Source organism: Diabrotica virgifera, chromosome 8 (assembly GCF_917563875.1).
Source record: "Diabrotica virgifera virgifera chromosome 8, PGI_DIABVI_V3a".
In the NCBI taxonomy this organism is placed as follows: domain Eukaryota; kingdom Metazoa; phylum Arthropoda; class Insecta; order Coleoptera; family Chrysomelidae; genus Diabrotica; species Diabrotica virgifera.
In genome coordinates this window covers 778,065-799,565 of record NC_065450.1, presented here as the reverse complement: position 1 = coordinate 799,565, position 21,501 = coordinate 778,065, and the positions used below count along the sequence as shown (strand labels likewise).

At 34.0% G+C, this 21,501-nt stretch overlaps 1 protein-coding gene across 15 annotated transcripts in view; it reads left to right on the top strand.

Moving 5' to 3' along the window:
• The window catches only part of LOC114337883 (prominin-1), a 940,102-nt gene that overhangs the window by 623,036 nt on the left and 295,565 nt on the right, over nt 1–21,501 (top strand). The gene's annotated exons all lie outside the window — the stretch shown is intronic.

The window sequence follows — 21,501 nt, the reverse complement described above, 5'->3', positions numbered from 1 at the left end:
TATATAAGGTCAATTTAAAAAATATTTTTGCTGGCTCTCTTGTGTACCTAAACCAACGAATATCTCTCCATTTGAAGGAATGGCCCACCTCATCCTTTGTCCTTAAAAACAGATATTTTTTGTAGAGAGCTGCAAAATCCAAGAAGTCCTTGTGATTTAGTTCAACAACACCGAACTTGTTTTTCTTTCCATATGTGCGAACTAACTGGTACCAGTCGTATGGCGTAGAAATTTGCATTTGCAAAGTTTTTTTTGCTCTTCAATCATCCCGTGGTCAACATCGCATTCAAGATGACTGTGACCACTCACCATGAATTTATGGTCTATGCATTCCAGTTGAGGACATTTTTGCATTAGAGTTAAAAACATCGCTGAAACATGAGAGTTCCTATTTTGTCATCGAAGATGACAGGAATCGGAATACAAAATTACGTTTTTAATTGATGTTGGGAGAGCAAAAAGTTCCTTATAGAGACATGTCGCAATTTGGTTAGCACTTCTGCCACCTTCCGCTTCATGCCACATGTAGCACTGCCCCACTACTTGTATTATGCATAGTAAGGTTAAAAGTCCACAACTGCCTCTTGTAGAATGCTACTGACGTATTAAGGTAAGGTGTGGGCAAACATTGCTGTAGATCAAACGTAAAATACATTTTCTCATCTTGCTTTGCTTTAGCATCTATTTTGTCTTCTTTTTTCATATCATATGCTAGATCTGCTTCGTCTAGGTGCATTTTGCGTTCATTTTCCACAATCTCACGTTCACCTTCGTTTTCAGCAATGTTTATCTTCATCAAGAGAGTGTCACATTTGTGACAAGGATCTACGTTTGGTTTCTTGAATGAAATATTCTGTTTATGGAATTCACGTTCATATATTGCTCTACAAGCAGGGTTGCGGACTTTTTCCTTGTACAGCGAGTACATGATTGCTAAATTTAAATAGGGTGGTAGATATTTTTTTACGCTTTTCTTTCTGGAGTAATGCGACTCGTATGCTGGGAATGATTTTATGTGATCGTGAATGTGTTTAATTCTCACATCTGAAATTTTGAATGGCGGAGGTTCTTTGCCTCTTTGATTACTTTTTGCTATGCCTGATGTTGACTTGCGAGATGAAGAAATGGCAAGTGTCACGAACATATTAGTTTCACCTAGTACCTTCATAAAACAACCGCGCCATACTTTGTGTTTTGTACCATTTACTTTCAAGAAAAAGCTGTGTGACCACTGCCTATACTTTTCTTTATCTGGATCATCTGTTCGTTTACGCATAGTTTTAGGTTCAGTACTTCCAACCGTATTTGACACAAACTGTGCCCTTTTATCGCGGCTACCCAGTCCCCAGTACTCCTCGAAAAATTTTTTTTTGTATTTCGATAGGAAGCTTATCTTTGCACTTTGCTCGACAACTGCCCAAAGCTGTCATTATTCTTGCAGGTTTTACCTTACCATCCAGGGTTACGTAGCTCTGGCCAGCATTTCGTTGTTGATATTTCTCCATTCTTCTCTTTTTTGAGTATTTAACTGGTTCATCAGCAGGACTTGAGGTGGTAATGTTATTGGATTGAGTTGCTCCCCGCTGTGCTTTTCGCTTCTTCTGTGCTCCTTGAGTCTGGTGAAAACTTCTATATCTTCTTCAGATGCAGAATTATGATCCAATTGGTGTGGTGGCCCCCCACTGATAACTTCATTTTCACCTGCTAACAAAAAATAAATTACTTACTTCGAAAAAATAACGGAAGGGACCATGTTTGCTTATAAGAATGCTACTCATGAAAAAATTATAATTTTACCTTCTAAAACTTCATGGACATCATTCTCTATTTCTTGTATGGGGCCTTCAATATCATCAGAATTAAGTTCTTCCAATGTTTCATGAGATGTACTTGTCAAGGATTCAATTTGATTGACAATGCCTAAAAAACACACATATGTATGAACACACAATTTTATAAAGTTCATTCGCTTTCAAGTTGAGCTAAGACGCCAGTTTCAGACGCCTGATTCGTATATCTCTCGTGTAGTCGCAGCTTGTCATTGGTTAGAGATTAATTTATTGTATAATATTATAAATTAATTTGTAACCAATGACAAGCTGTGAGCACACGAAAAATCCACGAAGCAGGCGTCTCAAACTGGCGTCTTAGCTCATCTTGAAAGCTACAGTGGTTATCTACAGATTCCTATAAGAATCTTATCAGTCTTACTAGTAATATCTATTAAAAATCTTACCAGTATTTGGGTCTATGGTCATCTCAATCCCAACAAGTTCTTCGATGGTTGAATCAGTAACATTTTGTTGATTAAATAATTGGTTGAGATTTAGACTTGGCACTTCGTTATACTCTGCAAACAAGAAAGAAAATCTGTTAAATTGTTGATATAATAATTGAATCATAGTTTGAATTGAACTATATAATATCATTGGTTAGTATCTTTTAAACGAGCGGAATAAATAAAGCAAACTCACCTAATTTTGTAGACGAAGAATCATCCTTTAGTTCCAATAATTTTAGTATTTGTTTCCCTCTACTCATTTTTAAAAAATTAGCACAATAGAACACTGGCACTTTCACAGTAAACTATTTTAAGCACGCACAACAAAATTAAATAAAAAAATAATAAATGAAGAGTTTTTGGTTTAAATAGGATTTTTATAACTTTCTACTTTTATAACCGATAACAATAAACACCGGCAGCGTATTCGACGACAGAACGAAAATTATAAAAAAAGGTTTAGGAGAGTTAAAAAGAGGGAAACAAAGAACCTTAAAAATCTGTTTTCGTACCAACCCTTTTTTAAGCATGGATTCCTTGAAATGTTATGGTCAAATTTGTATTATCTACATTTTTCAATACGAACACCCCAGAATCTCATAACATGTCATGTCGGTACTAAAAGTATAAGTCACGCTGCTTAAGTGAAAGCGGAAGATACTAACAGTATAATTTGACTTGTACTCTTAATACAAAGCAGACTTTTGAAATTAACCTTTAACTACCCGCACATCAAGTTATAACATAACTACACGCGTGGCGTACTTTGTACGCCACAAGAAAATACACTTAAAAACAGCGGATTTGTTTAATTTTTTGTGAAAAAATACACTTAGTTGTTTGTTATAAACCTTATTCGGCATCAGTAAATACTTGGAGTTCCTTTTCAGTAAGCCAATTGGGATTTATAACTGGAATCGCGGAATAACTGGATTCTATGATAAATAAAATTACTAATAAAAAATTTTTTTAAATGTGATTTTTTACAGGAGAAAAAGTAATGTTTACAAAGAAAAATATATTTTTTGCCATAATGACTAAAAAACAATTAAAATATGTACTTATATTACGACTTATAGTAATATAATCCTGGGGTATATTGTCCACCACCGGAAACAACAAATAATAAAATGTAAATTACGATCTTTCGAGAACGCCGATTATAACCAAACTAAAACCAAATTGTAAAGCACATTCCAGTGATAGGTTAGAAAAATAAGCAAGGTCAAAAATTAAATTTTTAAATATATTTCCAGTAGAATTATTATATCTGGCGTACAAAGTACGCCAGCGCGTGTAGTTAAAGGTTAAAAGTTGTACTGTTGGAATGAAATTAATATTTATACATGAAAAAAAGGCTTTTGACTTACACTCTTAGTACAGAAATGATCAATAAACATTCAAAATTCAAAATATAGAAGAATCCCGAAAGGTCCATTTTATGACTTATACTCTTAGTACATAGCAGGTTAGAATTGTTTCCTTTACTGCAAGAGCTTATTAACAGCTTCTTATTCTTGCTTTGCCATCATACTCCTGGATGGGTCTTTGACTACCTTCCATTCAGATATCTCTTGTGTTTGCCTCCTCCACTGCCTTATATTCATAATTTTCATGGTCGTCTTCCACGTCATACAACCTTTTCTGGGCCTTTTTTTTCGTCTTCCTATCGGCTTCTATTTTAATATTTCCTTTGCTAGTTTTGCATCTTCTTTCTCGGGACATATTTAAGTCATGATAGTCTTTTACTTTTTACAAATCTTACAATATCATACCCTTCGTTCACTCCTTTGACCTTGCCGTTTCTTCTTATTATCTATATGCCGTCTTCCTCCTGCACCGGGCTATATACTTTTCTCGGTAACTTTCTCTCGAATGTCCTACGTTGGGCTTCGTATTTTTTGTCATTATCCATGTTTCACAACTATAGGTTACTACTGGTCCAAGAGCTGTGAGACATTTTTGAGTAGGTATTTTAGGCAACCTGAAAATTTTTCAGGTGACTCTTCCATGATAGCCTAATACAAAAATGCCGGTCTGGCTGGAGGGTAGCGGTTATTTTCCCCAAAAATCCCCCCAAAATTAAACAAAAGGGTAAAAATAAAATATCACTGAAGTGACTTTAAGTAAATTTAAATATTCAAATATAAAGAAAATAAACAGGCCAGGCGATTTGAGGGCGATTTTAACTCTGCAAGATACTTGCATGGGCGCCCCAGGATTATTTTCAGGGGATGCATCTGAACTTCAGAAGATTTCATCTGAATCTGTACATACTATTAACGAGTATAAAATATACAACTATACATGCATAGCTATGTAGATTCCTTCCGGACAGGGAGGTGCAATTGTTATTTTGACAGGGTATTTTTTTAATATTAATAATAAATATTCTAAAAAAGACGGGTTTTTTTTTGGTGAAATTTTCCAACTGCCTGGTGATCAAACAAATTACGCGTGCATATAGATGAAAAGCGCTATAGGTAAGCAGCAGTGTGAGAAAGAGCGTATACCGATAGCTGTTTGCGTCCTCTGTTGTAGCTGAGCGAGTCCGTCCGCTCCAAAAAAATCATGTGATCTGGAGATATCCATGTTGTTGTTCCTCGAAACGTTAGAGTAATTATTATATATTATAGTGTTTTAAGTAACTTTTTCTTAATTAAAAAAAAATAATACGTACTATACAATACATTTTGCAAATATGATAGAAACAAACAAATTTATTATTATAAATATATAGCTAGAAAAGTATAAAACTATAAACTAAATTAATTCTGTGTCCGAATCTTGTACTTCTTCTTCAAACTCCTCATCTGAGCTTAAATATTCATTCTCTTCTTCTTCGTCAGACTCCACTCGAGACTCAGATTCCTCTTCTACATGATCTGTAAATAGTTGTAATATGTATTTAGAATTAATTAAAAATTAATTAGTGATTAATTAGTTGAGTTGCTACGTATTCTTTGTCTTTTTATACGGAGTCGAAACCTGGACAATCACGGGCGCATCTGAAGAAAGACGTTGTTGAGGTGTGGAGTTATCGAATAATGTTAAATATATCATGGACACACGTAACAAATACGGAAACATTAGGAAAGATAAAAAAAGGCAAAAGAAATACTCAACACTATGAAGGAAAGAAACATGAGCTACTTTGGTCATATACTAAGAAATAAAAAACGTGATGTGTTTGGTTATATAAGGAAAAGTAATAAGCATTGGTTATATAAGTAAGAATACGTAGCAACTCAATCAATTAATCACTAAGTAATTTTTCATTAATTCTAAATACATATTACAACTATTTACAGATTAGGTAGAATGGTAGAAGAATCTGAGTCTCGAGAGGAGTCTGACGAAGAAGAAGAGAATGTCTATTTGTTTTAGCTCATTTTTCTTTCCTTCATAGTGTTGAGTATTTCTTTTGCCTTTATCATCTTTCTTAATGTTTCCGTGTTTGTTAAGTGTTGTGTCCATGATATTTTTACATTATTCGATAACACCACATCTCAACAAGGGTAAATCTTTCTTCAGATGCGCCCGTGATTGTCCAGGCTTCGACTCCGTATAAAAGGACAGAGAATAGGTAGCAACTCAATTAATTAATCACTGATAAATTTTTAACTAATTCTAAATACATATTACAACTATTTACAGATCATGTAGAAGAGGAATCTGAGTCTTGAGGGGAGTCTGACGAAGAAGAAGAGAATGAACATTTAAGCTCAGATGAGGAGTTTGAAGAATTTTACAAGATTCGGACACAGAATTTATTTAGTTTATAGTTTTATGCTTTCCTACCTATATATTCATAATAATAAATTTGTTTTTTCTATCATATTTGCAAAATCTATTGTATAGTACGTATTATTTTCCTTTAATTAAGAAAAAGTTACTTAAAAAACTATAATATATAATAATTACTCTAACGTTTCGAGGAACAACAACATGGATATCGCCAGGTCACGTGATTTTTCTCGAACGAACGGACTCGATCAGCTACAACAGAGGACGCAAGCAGCTATCGGTATATGCTCTTTCTCACACTGCTGCTTACCTATAGCGCTTTTCATTTATATGCACGCATAATTTGTTTGATCAAATGGCAATTGGAAAATTTCACAAAAAAACCTGTTTAGAATATTTATTTTAAAATTAAAAAATACCCTGTCAAAATAACAATTGCACCTCCCTGTCCGGAAGGAATGTACATATCTATGCATGTATAGTTGTATATTTTAAACTCGGTAATAGCATGTACAGGTTCAAATGAAATCTTCTGAAGTTCAGATGCACGCCCTGAAAATAATCCTGGGGCGCCAATGCAAGTAACTTGCAGAGTTAAAATCGCCCTCAAATCGCCTGGCCTGTTTATTTTCTTTATATTTGAATATTTAAATTTACTTTCAAGTCATATCAATGATATTTTTTGTAATAACAATTTTTACCCTTTTTTAAATTTGGGGGGATTTTTGGGGAAAATAACCGCTACCCTCCAGCCAGATCGGCATTTTTGTATTGGGCTATCATAGAAGAGTCACCTGAAAAAATTTCAGGTTGCCTAAAATACCTACTCAAAAATGTCTTACAGCTCTTATACTATACGGGTCTAATAAATGTTCTGAATCTAGTTATTTTTGTTCTTTTGTCTAAAAAATTCGATGTCATTAATCTTTTATTTGCGTAATACAGGGTGAGTCACGAGGAACATAGAGGGAACTATGGATAGGAAACTCTATTCCCCATAGAGGAATATGGGGAATAACAAATGACCATTAAAAAGTGTCTGTTCTCATTGTTTAATAATATACAGGGCGCGTTTCGCATTTTGAAAGAAACTTGTATTCGTCATACATAATTTTTGAACGGTCAGATCGATGTGTCTCTTATTTTGGTAAATCGTTACACTATTACCACCTAATCAACTGATTTATTCAAACTAGAAAAAAATCAGGTCCGGCTTTAAAAAATTAGATCGATTGAGTCTTAGAAAAAATGTCACCCTGTATACGCTTTGTGAAAACTCTAATATGAATTTTACAAATTAGACAAATAGGCAATTAAAATGGCATATTTATTTTTCCCCACACGATTCCTTATTTTTTTATAAATAAATCAAATTTGACTATGAATTAAAAGTTTGGTGAAGTGAACCATAGATGTAAAAAAAATTAACTTTTATAACAATAATTAATTTTTTTAACGAAATATTTAATTTATGTTACCAGCCAATCAACTGATTTATTCAAACTAGAAAAAATTCAGTTCCGGCTTTAAAACATTAGTTCGTTTGGATCTTAGAAAAAAATTTCACCCTGTATACGCTTTTTGAAAACCCTAATATGAATTTTACGAATTAGACAAATAGGCAATTAAAATGGCGTAATTATTTTTTTCCCCACACGATTATTGAATTTTTTATAAAAAAATCAAATTAGGCTATGAATAATTAAAAGTTTGGTAAAGTGAACCATAGATTTAAAAAAATTAACTTTTATTACAAAAATTAATTTTTTTGAACAAATATTTAATTTATATTACCACCCAATCAACTGATTTATTCAAACTAGAAAAAAATTATGCCCGGATTTAAACAAATAGTTCGTTTTGGTCTTAGAAAAAATGTCACCCTGTATACGCTTTTTGAAAACTCTAATACGAATTTTACAAATTAGATAAATAGGCAATTAAAATCGCATATTTATTTTTTCCCCACACGATTACTTAATTTTTTATTAAAAAATAAATTTTTCAAAATCGGAATTTTAACTTAAAAATGAAAAAAAGAATCTGTGTGTACTTTGTACGCACGTAAGAAGTTATAGTTCTATTATTATGATTTCAACGAAATTAATATACTTAACAGGTTATTTGTATTTTATTTAAATAATAAACTAACTTTCTTTACCTTCCACTTTCAAAAATTTTTTATTAAAACGATACCAAAAATATAAAAAAAAATATGAGTCGTCCGGGATTTGAACCAGGGACCTCTTGATCTCCGGTCACACGTTCTACCACTGGCTATATCTCTTTTGCTTTGACAGGTTACAAGAATCCTCATATATACTGACAAATTTAATACAAAAATACTTTAAATATACTTACTTACTATTATTATAAAATATCTTATTCCCGAGGAAGACAAATCCAAAGACACAAAAATTATAATTAATAATACATTTACTAAAAACACTAATATATTCTTTTCACACGTTTTCTTCACATACATATTTATACACAACTTAAAAGATTCAGCAAATAAACGGCATAATGTCTGTGTGCGCATGCGCGCAGAATTATGAAATTTTACTCTCAATCGCGCCTAAAGAAGTATAACTTCAAAAAAAATGAAATCACGGTTTAACTCGCTACAACTCAGTTCCATTTTAATATTTTTTTTTTCAGAAATTTTTACAGCACATATCTCTTACCATTGTGAAGACTATGAAAATTGTTGTAGACTTTCAGTCTTCTTCTCGTAGAAGTTATGAATTTAAAAAAATAAAAGGTGCAGATTCGTCAATTGCAAAGATAAATCGCAAAAACTAAGTGAAAAAATTTATATATTTGATCACCTCTATGTTAAACTATAGAGTCCAAAGAGAAGTGTTATGGGGAGTTTTAGATCTAGACGTGTTATAGAAAAAAAAAAAGAATGGGTGTGTACTTTGTACGCACGTAAAAAGTTATACGTCTACTACATATTATGTGATTTTTAAGGCAATACCAAAAATTTAAAAAAATAAAAGAATAAAACGCACACAAACACATTGAAAAATGCCACAAAGAAAAAATGATTTCTGAACGATAATAATTGTTGGCAAAAATTTTAAATACGCATTTTCTGGAAAAAAAATTATATAACAAATATACTTACAATCATAAAATGCATAAAAAAATAAAAAAATAAAAACTTGCATCGGGAATCGAACCCGTGACTTTCGGGGCGCTTTGATTCGTAATCGAAGCCTAGACTCACTCGTCCAATTCCACATTATTTGTCATGTGGAAAAATAGGGTAACTGAACGTTTTACTGTTTGACAGTGGTTTTGAATATAATTAAATTATGTAGTTTAAATTTTGTGGAAGAAAATATAACAAAACAGTAAGTAAACAATATATTAGATTAAGATTGGTATAACTTTTGTTGGTAATCAAATTAAGTATGTAAATCAAAGCATTACATACATCATCATTCTCTTTGCCTTATCCCTATGCGGGGTCGGCTTCCCTAATTGCATTTCTCCACACAATTCTATCTTGGGTCATATCAATCTTAATCCCATTTACCAACATGTCCTGCCTTATCGTCTCCCCCCAGGTCTTCTTTGGTCTTCCTCTCCTACTCCTTCCAGGAATCTGCACTTCAGCTATTCTTCGTATTGGGTGATTAACAGCTCGACGTTGAACATGACCAAACCATCTTAACCTATGCTCTCTCATTTTGGCATCAATTGGTGCCACACCTAGACTTCCCCTAATATACTCATTTCTAATTTTATCCTTCTTTGTCACTCCACTCATCCATCTCAAAACATTACATACCTACTAGATAAATAAATCTACGCCAAAAAATCATAATTTAAAAATAAAAATCGGACCTAATTTGGGATTTCTCTCTAAAATCCCCATTCTTGAGAAAATAAATTTACAGTAGAGCGTCGATTATCGGAACGTCGATCAACCGAACGACCGCTTATTCGAACTATCGACTCCCGCGTCCCGCACTCGAATACCGAGCAAGCGTTAGTACTTGACGCGTAAAATATCTTCAATTTTCTTCAATATTGTATCCAAAAATAATTATGTTGTTGCAAAGACTGCACTTTTTTGTTTAGTTGCTAGTTGTCATTATCAAGATATAAATAAATATGTAGGTATATAAATATGGCTTTTATTCACTTGTGGATAAACATGTATGACTATAAATATGTATCAATATATTGTAGTTCGATTATCCGAACAAATCGGTTTTCTGAACACCTATGTCCCCCAATTAGTTCGGATAATCGACGCTCTACTATATTTCAACCTAATCCAAATGTATAATTACAATATGATTATAATAAAAACTACTTACCAAGTTAGAATGAGTTTTCCTTGTCCAAAATAGTCCAAAAATATAGGTATATAAAAGCTATTTAAAAAGGCAGTATAAAACTATTAACTAACTTTTGTTTGTTGTTTCTTTTCACACAAATTTTAAAACGCAACAACCATAAATAATCAAACTACAGCTGTACCACAGCCGCCATATTGAATAATTTTTGACATGTCATTTGGAAATCCAATCAGAACAAAGTTATAATGCGCATGCGCCGGGATAATAGGTTTTAACATATAAAAATTCACCCTCATATCGCCGGTAAAGAAGTATAACTTCAAAAAATGGTAAAACTTTTAATTTTAAGAAAAACGTTGTTTAATATTTTTATTTTTATGGTAAAACTGCGATTTTGGCAAATCTGATTTTTTAATAAAAAATTAAGTAGTCGTGTGGGAAAAAAATAAATATACCATTTTAATTGCCTATTTGTCTAATTTGTTAAATTCGTATTAGAGTTTTCAAAAAGCGTATACAGGGTGAAATTTTTTCTAAGACACAAACGAACTAATGTTTTAAAGCCGGACCTGATTTTTTTCTAGTTTGAATAAATCAGTTGATTAGGAGGTAATAGTGTAACGATTGACCAAAATAAGAGACACATCGATCTGACCGTTCAAAAATTACGACGAATAAAAATTTCTGTCAAAATGCGAAACTCGCCCTGTATATTATTAAACAATGGAAGCAGACACTTTTTAGTGGTCATTTGTTATTCCCCATAGGGCCCTCTATACGAGGTAGGAGTATGTACAGTTCCTCATGACTCCCCCTGTATGTTTGATTCTCACTGCTAATACGTGAAATAATTTCGCTAGTTACGGAATTTTTCTGATTGATTTTTGTGCCTAGATATATGAAGACATCCACATGTTCTATGGTATAATAATTGTCTATTGCGATATTATTTTCATTATCAGATGTTATTTTGATGGTCATGTCATCGTCAGTCGTTTTTGTTTCGGTAATTTTAAGCCCTTTTTTTGGTGCTTCAGAATTAATATCATTGAAAGCTTCCATTAGTCGTTGTTTGATCGTACCAAAGATAGCCATATCGTCTACATATGCAGTAATTTGAACTGCTTTGGTATTTATACGGCCAGTTTCATTGATTTTTCTAATGACTGCCTCAAGAACGGGTTGAACAGTATGGCTAATAGCGCGTCTCACTGTCTTACTCCCACATTGATGTCAAATAGGGGAATCAGTTTTCCATCTGCTCTAACTTTTTAAACTGCGGCTTTTGAAACCTGCAACGTCATTTTTATGAGGCTGATATATATGTTTTAGGTATACCTAGATGACGAAGGTCTTCCAGCATTTTGTCCCTTTTCACATTACCAAAAGCTTGTTTACAGTCTTTACACCTAATATATTTATGTTCTATGTTCTATGTCGTATTTATAAGCTTTTTTTTGTATCGTTCTTCGTTTGAATATATTGTCTGCACTGGTTCTATTTGGTCTCAATCCATGTTGATCATCACCAATTAGATTTTCGGAGTATTCAAATAATCTATTGTAGATATTATATCATTGTAATACTTTAAAGAATTTTTTGTATACTGAAGAATAATTACAATGTATGTAATTTGCGTATAATTCTGGCATTCACTAGTTTCTTGACTATTTTATACAGCTTTTCACAAGCCGGACTTTCAACGTGCTGATCGTTTAAATAATTTTCAAAGCCTCTGTTTTTTTCTTCTACATAATCTAGTTGCTCTATTCAGTTTTCTTAAAAAATTCCCTGCAATTTTTCGTGTTTCTTTAAAGTTGGTTAAGCCTAATCCGGCTGTTTTTCTGTACTGCAGTTCTGCATTCACCATCATACCATTCCGAATTTGTTTGCCTTTCGGCTATTACGACAGTATCCTCTGCATGTTCAGTTATTGCTGTTTTAAATTGTCTCTATTCCTCCTCTGCAGTATCTTCCTCTCTGGTTCCATTGAGTTTTATTTGTAAAGCCCTTTGATAGTCTTGTCTCTTGGACAAGAGTTGGACTTTTAAATCCTTTAACATTCCATTTTTTAATTCGACTATTTAACGCTTTTTAACTACCAAAAGGCATTTGATTGTGTAAGCTGGATAAATATGTAGTCAATTTTAATAGAAATGGGCGCACCAGTGCACCTGGTGACACTTATTAAAAATCTGTACCAGTCTAGTATAGCGACAGTACGACTAGATCAGAACATCTCAAACCAACTCAAGACCGAGAGAGGTGTTAGACAAGGATGCGTGTTGTCACCTGACTTATTTAACATTTATGGTGAACATGTCTGTCATGAGGATTGTTTTAGAAGGATGGGCCGGTGGAGTAACAGTAGCTGGTAGAAAAATCTCTAATTTAAGATTTGCTGATGACACTACATTTATAGCAGCAAATGAGCAAGAAATGTTTGATCTTCTGCGAAGAGTTTAGTACGAAAGCAATAAAGTTAGTCTGAAAATCAATAAAGCTAAGACAAAAATAATGGTGGTCCACAGATTTGACACTATTCAACTGACAAACATATTACAGGAATACCAGATAGTAAACACCTTTGTCTATCTCGGGTCTAGTATAACTAACGTGGTAACTGTGAAACAGAAGTTCGGAGACGTATTGGTATGGCAAAAAATGCGATGAGTCGCCTAACTAAAGTTTGGAAAGACAGATCTATCTCTCAAAATATCAAGATGAGTCTGGTGAATGCCCTTGTATTTTCAATATTTCTATACGGAGCAGACACTTGGACTCTTCGCGCATGCGAGCGCCAAAAAATTGATACCTTTGAGATGTGGTGCTGGAGAAGAATGCTGCGCATACCTTGGACAGCTCATAGGACAAACATTTCCATTCTAAACCAACTCAATATTAAAAAAAGGCTGTCCATAATATGTCTGCAACGAATTCTGCAATTCTTTGGTCACGTGGTTCGCAGAGGTGACGACAGTTTGGAGAGATTAATGGTTTCTGGAAACGTTCCCGGGAGAAGATCAAGAGGACGATCACCAACTAGATGGTCTGACCAAATAAAGCATTCAGCTGAAAACTCATTCTGCGAAGCTCTTAGAGCAGCTGAAGATAGAGACCAATGGAGAAACATTGTTAGGAATATTGGAAGAAATCACGATCCTCAGTAATGGGGAAACGACAGGAGAGAGAGATTTAACGCTGTTGCCACTGTCGCGATTTTCTGTCCCAATTTTGCCCCTAAAATATATTTATCTGAGACAAAGTTCGTCCCCCGATACGTTTTGACATTAGTTATGTTTGCTGTCCATCTTGTTGAGATGAGGATGTGGTCAATTTAATGCAGCAGTTATTAGATGCGGCAGTTTTCAGATGCGGGCAGTGCCAGAAAATTCGACAATCTTGCGCTTTTCGTAAGAGAAACCTTCCAAAGCGAAGTAAAACGGCTAATCGAAATTATAAATACGATTGCGTACAAAATAACTGCATTGGAGGTATTATTACCTCCTCTTAACCAAAAGGTTAATGACTCTTTGGAGAATTTAAAAAATAAAAGGGAAGTTCACTAGGTTGGCTGTATACCATATAGTTAAAAAACTCTAACATGAAGTAAAAACCACTTCTATGTAATTGGTATATTTATTAAAATCTAAAAAATCCCAATGGATTGAATAAAATGTGTCCAATTCAGAACGTTTTCAGACCTATCGGTCCATCATCAGTGAATTTGAATACTTGCTAAATAGCCCCAGAACCAAACAATGGTTAAATTTATAGTTCGATTTACATTATTTAAAAGTAGTATTAAACAGGCTAAACGCCGATGTTACAAGATATAACCTCCGGGAACATGGTGAATCCCTACCAGGAAACTTAATCAACCATCTTAGGCCAACGCTGACTACCAAGTTTTAGAATTTTTTAATTTAAAAAATATACAGTTCTTTTTGGATACTAAAGGATCAGAAGTGACAAATAAGGTAAAAATTTGTATAACAAGGGAGCAAAGTGCTGCTTTTCCTCCCGAGAATGAAGTTTACTGCCCGACGCGTAGCGGAGGGCAGTAATCATTCAAGGGAGGAAAAGGCACTTTACTCACATGTTATACATATAATTTTTCCGCCTTTCTCAAATAAAAAGTCATTTTTTTATTTTTAAATAATTTATTTATGTAACTAACTGACCAAATTTATTAGAGAACTAAAACTAACAAGTAGGTACATGATAACTGTCAACTGTCAAGTATAAGTCAAGTCATTAATTTAAACAATTGTTAAATCCAAATAACAATTTACTGTTTTTAAAATCAAAATAACAATTTACTGTTTTTTACCATTCTACGGTACGCTACTGGTGGTAGCGGGTAGGTACCCCTCTATGATCCCGATAGAGAGCAGACTTACTTCAGGGATTTAGCGCCCCTGCCCACGCGAGCTCCTGGTTTTTTCCTCCATTTCCTATTTAGAGGTAACCAGGCCCCAACCTCCGTATTATCCTATCCAAACCCCAAATTCCTTACCTAATATCCCCTCCCACCCACCAACCCGTCTGGCCAGCGTGGTGGGTTATGGCCAAAACCTCCACAAATCAAAAATGTCGGTTTCAACAGATATACGGAAGATACCCCAGGTGGGTAGGAAGTTTATTCCACAGTCCCACACCGAAATAATGGTCTGCCTCGAGGATTCTGGGGGGAGGCAAGTCGACATTGAAAAAGAAGAACAACAAACAACTCCATATAGCAACTTACAACATCCGTTCCATGGCAAAAGACGAAAAACTCTACGAACTAGAAGAGGAATTAGGGAATATGAATTGGGATATAATGGGACTATCAGAAGTTAAAAGAAGAGGTGAAGGGTATGTGGACTTACATTCAGGCAACAGGCTCTATTATAAAGGCAATGAAGACTATACATACGGTGGAGTAGGTTTCTTAATCAACAAGAAGAGAAAATCACAAATTCAAATAATTGACAGCATCTCAGACAGGGTTACATACATGATTTTAAAACTAAATCCAAAAACCAAATTAAAGATTGTGCAAGTTTATGCTCCAACTGAAAAGGCAACTGATGAAGAAATAAATACTTTTTACGAAGATCTTAAAAAAGCTATAGACACCAACAGAGAATCCAAAATAATAATAATGGGAGATTTTAACGCCAAAATTGGAAGTAAGATTGAAGACTCTGAAAGCAAGATTGGAAATTTTGGATTCGGCACAAGAAACACAAGGGGAGAAAAACTTATGGAATTTCTGGAACAAGAAAACATGTATATTATGAATACCTTCTACAAAAAGAAACCTAACAGAAAGTGGACATGGGTTGCACCTAACGGAACCACCAAAAATGAAATAGACTATTTTCTCTCAAACAACAAAAGAATATTCGAAGACGTAACAACAATAAACAACGTAACAACGGGTAGTGACCATCGTATAGTTAGAGCAAAAATAAATATTAACATGAAAGAAGAGAGAAAAAGAATATTTAAAAAAACAACGCGAATAGATGCCTTTAAAGTAAAAACAAATGAAGAGCAATTCCGAGAGGTCTTAGCGGATAAGTTCAAATATGATCCTTCGCATAATCAAGATGAAATTGACGAAATTAACAAAAACATCAATAAGAACCTTCTCAAAGCCGGACTGCAGGTCGCAAAGAAAACAAGTACTAAAGAAGACAAAATAAGCAACGAAACTAAACAACTAATGACGGAAAGACGACAACTACTAACGCAAAACAAACGCCATACTCAAGAATACATAGAACTTAATAAAACAATTAGAAAAGAACTAAAACGCGACTTACAAAAATGGAACGAGAACTTAATAGATCGAGTCATTGAAAACAACAGAGGCTTAAAATGTCTAAGACCCGCATTGGGTGTTCAAAAAATCATTAAAATTAAAGACGCCAATAGTAAGGAAGAGAAGGACAAATATAAAATAACAAAAATAGTCGAAGACTTCTACAAAAGCTTGTACAGCTCGCAAAGCCAGCCTAATGAATCAACAAAGGAGAACGTCAAAAGAAAAATAAAAAACGTGGGATCAGAAGTACTACCAAATATAAAGGGATTCGAAATAGAAAGAGCTTTAAAAGAACTAAAAAATAATAAAGCTCCAGGACAGGACGGTATAATTGCCGAGCTCTTGAAAACAAGCAAGACAGTAACAATCCCTATACTAACAGAGCTATTTAATAAATGTCTCCATAATAGCAAGATCCCTAAAGACTGGAACGAAAGTCTAGTAATACTTTTACACAACAAAGGGGACAAATATGACCTACAGAATTATAGACCAATATCGTTGCTCAGTCAAGTATACAAACTATTCATGAGAATTATTAACAACCGGTTGACCTACAAAATGGACAATTACCAACCAGTGGAACAGGCTGGCTTCCGCAAAGGATATAGTACATCAGACCATCTGCTTACAATGAGAACATTGATAGAGAAGGCAAATGAATACCAACTACCCGTATTTCTTGCCTTCGTAGACTATGAAAAGGCGTTTGATAGTATCGAGATGTGGGCCATAGAACAAGCTATTAATAATTGTAGAATAGATTCGAGATATAGACAACTAATACATAATATATATGAAAATGCAACTATGATAGTACAACTAGACGAAAATACAAATCCCATCCCTATTAAGAGAGGCGTGAGACAAGGAGACGTAATATCGCCAAAGCTTTTCAACCTAGCACTAGAAGACGTCTTCAAAACGACAAATTGGTCAACCTATGGCATTAACGTTAATGGCAAGAAGCTAAATCACCTCAGATTCGCTGACGACATTGTGATTATAGCGAGCTCATTCGAGAAACTGCAAATTATGATAGAGGAACTCGCAGGCAGCTCCCAATACGTCGGTCTAAAAATGAACATGAAGAAAACAAAAATAATGACAAACACAGATGACCCCAGACGCATAACTATAAATGGCAGTGAGATAGAAAAAGTCCAGGAATATATCTACCTAGGCCAAATCCTGAAACTTGACAAAGAAAACCAAAGTGCGGAAATTAATAGGAGAGCAAGACTAGCATGGGCAGGATTTGGAAAACTTGGTTGGATACTTAAGAACCGCAAAATACCTCAATATTTGAGGACCAAAGTGTTCAACCAGTGCATCCTTCCTATCATGACATATGGGTGTCAAACCTGGACCCTAACCAAGGCAAATATGAATAAACTAGCTACAACATAAAGAGCTATGGAAAGAGCAATGTTAGGTATACGACTGTCAGATAACAAGAGGAGCGACTGGGTAAGATCAAAAACAAAAGTCAAGGACATAACAACAAAAGTTGCCAAACTTAAATGGAGCTTTGCAGGCCACACTGTTAGACAAAAAGACCAACGTTGGAATGCCACGATACAACATTGGAGACCTTACCAAAGTAAACGACCGAGAGGAAGACCACAGATGAGATGGGTTGATGATATTAAAAGAGTAGCCGGAACGAATTGGAAATATGTTGCTCAGGATAGAGACCGATGGAAGGAGTTGGGAGAGGCCTATGTCCACACGTGGACGATAGAAGGCTAAGAAGAAGAAGAAGACCATTCTACAAAATACTGGGTGTTCTATAAATAAACGTTAAAGTGAATACATACTTACGTAATAGATAATACAATATTGTACAGGGCGTCAATAAGTTATTTCATCAATGACATTCCATAACGACACTTTTACTTTTACTCCCAAGGGAAGAAAAGTACGACTTTGTTCCCTACAATTAGGTCAGGAAAAGTATACTTTCGGTAGAGGTAGGTGGAAAAAATTATTTTTCAAATATCTTTTTCTTATAATATTTTATTTATTTTATAAAATCCTTATCTTCACAAATTCTAATGAAGATACTTCATTATAATAATTATTAACATAATACATTGTTAAATTTCCGGAAAGACCTTAATAACCAAATAAAAATTACAATCTGCTAATAATATTTAATACGCAATGTATCTTAAGTATAATAAGTCTTCTATACCCACAGAGACTTAATGCAGAATTAGTTCTTTTATAGTGCACATGTGTCTTTCTCATCAACAACTTGTACGCGGTGACCGCTTTATATAGGTCTTCCCTTTAGCTCTTTCCATTGATCTGTGTGTTTTGCGGCTTATATCTAGTTACTGTTAACACGATTCAGGTCGTCAGTCCATCTGGTTGGTGAGAAGACTCTGTGTCGCAGTGATACTTGTCTTGGCCTCCTCTCGAGACTACTTATTATCTATTATTATCAGATAATCTGGCGAAATGTTCTGACCAGTTCCATTTTAGCGACATGATCCGTTCAATACCATCTGTTGTTTTTGTTCTACGACATATTTCTTTCTTTGGGACTCCATCCCTTAAAATACATCCTATGTCACGTCCTCCATAGCCCTCTGAGCCACGCGAATCTTGTTTCCTACTTTTTTTCTTCTTCTTTTTCTTAACTCAGGCGAGATTCCTTAGTCTCTGGCTTTTGGTCAAAAGACCTCTGTACCATATCTTTTTTTTTTCTTAAATTCTAATAAGTTCTGTTGCCTTAATGAAGGCCAACAGTTTTCTGATTGGTAGTTTTACGATATTTTCTTGTTCAAACCTCAGTTGACCAGTGATTTCCTGCCTTAGATCACCTAGCACACTGCAATGGCCTAGTATGTGTACGGCAGGTTCTTCTTCTATTTCGCACTTTCTGCGCCATGGTTAAGTCACCTTACCTAGTTTGTATAGGTGATTTATTAAACGGCAATATCCAGTCACCATTTCAGTGACCGTTTTGATCTCTCGTTTATTGAGGTTCATCAAACTGTCCGAGAGTTTTTTATCAATAATCTTGATTATTTTTTTAGTCACGATTTGCGCTTGGGTGGTTGTCTGTCCTTTTCTCTTGATGATTCTTTACTGTAAGTGCAGATATTTCCGCTCTCTAAGTGAATACAGATAATAAACACTGACAAAAGATGTTAGTTTTGAAGTAAATGAAGGTTTATTAAAATACACAGTTTAATTTACCAAATAGTGAAGACGATATGTGAAACAATTGTGCATTTAATGATAGAAGTATATAATTTGGACCACATATACTACACATATTCAATAAATATACTCCACAGGTTCAAATTTAGGTATGAAACCTCAAATTTTGTCTTTTGCAAAAATGGCGGGCATTCAAAATGGCGACTATACATATGTGACTAATAGCACGATAGCTTTTGAACGAAACGTCAGATTTCAATCAAATTTGGTAAATAGGTTCTATTTTTGATGCAGAAGTTGTGTTTTTCATGGTTTTTATGTAAAAATATGTTGTTTTTTTTTTCAATTCTTTCACCCTGTATTTATTAATTTTTCAAAAAGTTTATACCGCCATTAAAAAGAGCGTAGAAATATTTTTTAGGAACTATTTTGAACTTTTTATCTCTGTTAATTACCACTTAATAAATGCATAACGTATATTCACATGTACCTATGTGCGGCAGATTCGTGTAAATATTATAAGAAATATTGTGCATTTAATGGTAGAAACACATAATTTGGACCACATATACTACACATCTAAAAGTTCCAATTTGAATATGAGGCCATCTCAGTTTTTGTTCCTTTTACAAAAATGGCTGGCATTCAAAATGGAGACTATACCTATGTGACTAATAGCAAGATAACTTTTGAAAGAGACGTCAGATTTCAACCAAATTTGGTATATAGGTTATTTTTTTTATGAATAAGGTCGAGGTCTTGAACCGGAAGGATCGGTTTACCAGAAGTTGTGTTTATACTGTTTTTTATGTAAAAATATTTTGTTTTTTTTTTCAATTGCTTCACCCTGTATATAAATTTTTTTTAAAAAGGTAATACCACCGTTGAAAATAGTGTAAAAATATTTTTTAGGAAATATTTTGAACTTTTTAGTTATGTTAATTACCATTTAATAAATGCATAACGTATGTTCATATGTACCTATGGGTGGCCGATTCATTTGGAATGCCCGCCATTTTTGTAAAAGACAAAATCTGAGATGGCTTCATATCTAAATTTGAATCTTTGTATGTGTAGTGTATGTGGTCCAAATTATATGCTTCTACCATTAAATGCACAAAAATTCTTATAATATTATTTGCACTAATCTGCCGCACATAGGTACTTACATGTGAAGATAGGTTATCCATTTATTAAATGGTAATTAATGTAACTAAAGAGTTCAAAATATTTCTCAAAAAATATTTTTACGCTCTTTTCAACGCCGGTATTACCTTTTTGAGAAATTAATATATACAGGGTGAAAGAATTGAAAAAATAAACAACATATTTTTACAAAAAATCAGGAAAAACACAACTTTTGGTAAACCGATTCTTTCGGTTTAAGAGCTCGATCTTACACATGAAAAAAAGAACCTATATACCATATTTGGTTGAAATCGAACTTTTCGTTCAAAAGTTATCGTGCTATTAGTCACATGTGCATAGTCGCCATTTTTAATGCCCGCTTTTTTGTAAAAGGCAAAATCTGAGATGGCCTCATATCTAAATTTGAACCTTTGTATGTGTGGTATATGTGGTCCAAATTATATGCTTCTACCATTAAAATCACAATAATTCTTATAATATTTGCACGAATCTGCCGCACTAAAACGCTGTCCAGGTTAATCCTATGCGACGTTGGAGCTGACCCAACATCTCTACCCAACCGAATATCATGCTCGTAGTATTTATACGATGCAGTCTGCTAAATATTCTTTAGCTCAACAGCAATATTACGATTTACTACCGGATTATGTATTATTTGCATACTGATTATGTTGATCTTTAGTACCACCTTCAAGGAAGCCTGGCGAGTTTAGCAAAAGTGGTATCGAACAACCAAACGTCTTGGAAAAAAGAATTGTGACAAACCACTACAGACAAACAAGGACATCTGATTACAACAACAGAAGAGCAACCACGAAGATGACAAGAGCACTACCGAAACATGATAGAAGAAGAAAATGGGCCAAGTTTGCAAAAGAATAATTATGTGCATCCGAATGAAAACTACCGAAGAATACATGAGGAGACACTTACAAAGAACGAAAAACTGAAGCAATCCGACAGCGGAGGAACAACACGGCAGCGGGAATTGACGAAATCAATTAGATTATATA